General features: G+C 36.1%; 1 protein-coding gene across 1 annotated transcript in view; it reads left to right on the forward strand.

Annotated features, from left to right (window-relative positions):
• LOC138030589 (uncharacterized) overlaps positions 1 to 2500 on the forward strand; it is a 62962-nt gene that overhangs the window by 576 nt on the left and 59886 nt on the right. The window lies entirely within an intron of this gene.

Below are 2500 nucleotides of genomic sequence, written 5' to 3' on the forward strand. Positions count from 1 at the left end.
CAACATTGCTCGACGGTTTGGCAGACTACTGTTCGTCACGCTCCAATATGTTTGGGTGGCTAAAGTGGAAATCAGTGTTTGCTTTCGATTAGTGATTGTTTTAAATGTGTCCCAAAAGAACTCAATTTCATGATGATTTTTTTTTTTTTTTTTTCGAAATAAATCTTTCCTCATTTGAGCTTCTCGGCGACTCGATAACTGAAACGCATATTTAGCGGTAAGAGAGTAAAAGCTTTATTTAAAGGAATTAGGAAGATGTTTCTAGAAACCGAGCTTGAATGGACTGGATGAGTCATTTCTTGCAGAATACCCAGCGAACTAAATTGGGTGGATACGCGGATACGCAGTGGAAATACCGAGCTTAGTGGATGGATGGATACATGAAAAATGCCAAAGTTATGTAACATACTTGAAGTGATCATGAGCGGTCGTAATATTATGGAAAATTCAACTAGGTTCCCGAGAAAAGCAAGCTATAATAATCTAGACAAGCAAAGAATGTGATCAAACATCCCGATCGTAGTATGCAAAATTCAACTAAAAGGTTCCAAGAAAAGCATACTACAAATATATAATATCCTTTAAGCCATTTCCCGAGACAAGCATACTGCACATGTCGTATACCTCGTTCTTTTTTATCTAGTACACTGATTCGCATCAGATAATTTATATCCTGGAAGTAAAGAAAAGAAAAGCGTGATAGCGCGTGGCTGATCAAGGAAATCAACCAAAGCTTAGGCTACCAATAGGCAATTTCTTTATTAATGGTTGAAAATCTGTCTTTTTAACCAAAATTTAAATATTCACGGGCATATCCATCGCTTAACAAAACTAACACTCAAACTTATATATGCCATGTTATGGTTCGGTTAACTACACTCAGTTGCGAGATCATGTGAAGAATATAGCACTCGTTTACTGATTAAGCCTAAGCGCTTGTTTCAATGATTCGGCCTAAGCACTATTTTAAAATTCTAACTTGTAATTTACGGTTCGGTTAACTACAGTTTTTACGAGATCGTGTGAATAATTATAGCACTCGTTTACTGATTAAGCCTAAGTGCTTGTTTCAATGATCAGGCCTACGGTCGCACTCTTAAAATCTTAGCTTTCATTTTACGGTTCGGTTAACTACACTTTTAGGAGATCATTTGAAGAATATAACATTCGTTTACTGATTAAGCCTAAGCGTTTGTTTCATTGATCAGGCCTAGGCACTCTTTCAAAATTTTAGCTTTCATTTCACGGTTTGCTTAATTACCACAGCATGAAATGATAAATTTACACTGTAGTAAAGATATATTAAAGGAAACTTAAACTCCTAATTTACACTGCTTTACTCTAACTTTACGTTAGCGTTTAGTGTTTCGCCAAGGACGTCGACTCGACAAAAGTAAAGAGTTACACGCAAGTGCAAAATTAAAGTAAAAGGTCTGTCTTGAAAAACAACGTATAAACGACAGTGATGACGGCTGTTTGTAGTATATTTTTGATTTAGTGAGATGTATCAGGTCTTTCCTTATGGTAAAACTTATCCGACCATAAGTTGGTTTACACATGATGCGTAAAGTGTAAGTGTAAAGGACAAATTTACTACCCTTTACGTCACGTTTACGCAACTTTACGCTTTGTCATCTTTCCGCAACTTTATGCTAGTTTAATAATGAGGCGTAAAGTTCCCTGTGCAAGTTTAAGAAACTATACGCTTGCAATAAATTTGTGTAAAGTTACGATTTCGTGCTGTGTACACTTTTTACGATTTCAGAATATACTTAGAACATTCTTAGAAGATTACTTGGGAAGGGGTGGTCTTTCGACTGCGTATCCGTATATCAACTTCAGAATATACTCAGATAATTCCGTGGGGAGGGTGGTTAAGCACAGAGATATTTTTGGTGACATAAAAGCTCCCCAGTTTACTTAGTAAATTAATAATTTAACGACTCATGTCGTTTTAAAAGTGCTTGGATTGCTGATCGTTGTCATAAGTTACGTAATAACTACTTATCTTGAATTTGACATTGGAACGAAGCAATAGCTCTTCACTGAAAGTTATTCAACTTTCAATGTTCAAACCGCCCAAAGAAGGCACTTGATTTGATCCTTTTCCTTGCGATATCGCTTCAAAATACTTCACAAGTTTAGACTATAATTAAGACAAAAGGTCTGGGAACTTTGATAATTTAGATGCTTCATGGTGAGGATACTATGATCTATACCATGAAGAATTTTCTTTGACTGACTCGGACTGAAAGTGGTTCCCTCTTAAATAGCTAATATTTTTTCATTCTCGCACGGCTTTTCAATCTTTGGTGCCGGATACCACGTTTCTCACGCGAACATTATTTACCACAGTTATAAAGCATTTTTTCCATTAATATACGTTTGCCTTTAATACCACAGAACATTGACCAGATTTTAGCTTTTCTAACTGCTCGACTGCTGTTTAGCTGCAGCATGTTCAATTCGCTATAAGGCTTCCCGATCTTAAAATTTTGAA

This window comes from Montipora capricornis, chromosome 13 (assembly GCF_036669925.1).
Source record: "Montipora capricornis isolate CH-2021 chromosome 13, ASM3666992v2, whole genome shotgun sequence".
Taxonomy (NCBI): Eukaryota; Metazoa; Cnidaria; class Anthozoa; order Scleractinia; family Acroporidae; genus Montipora; species Montipora capricornis.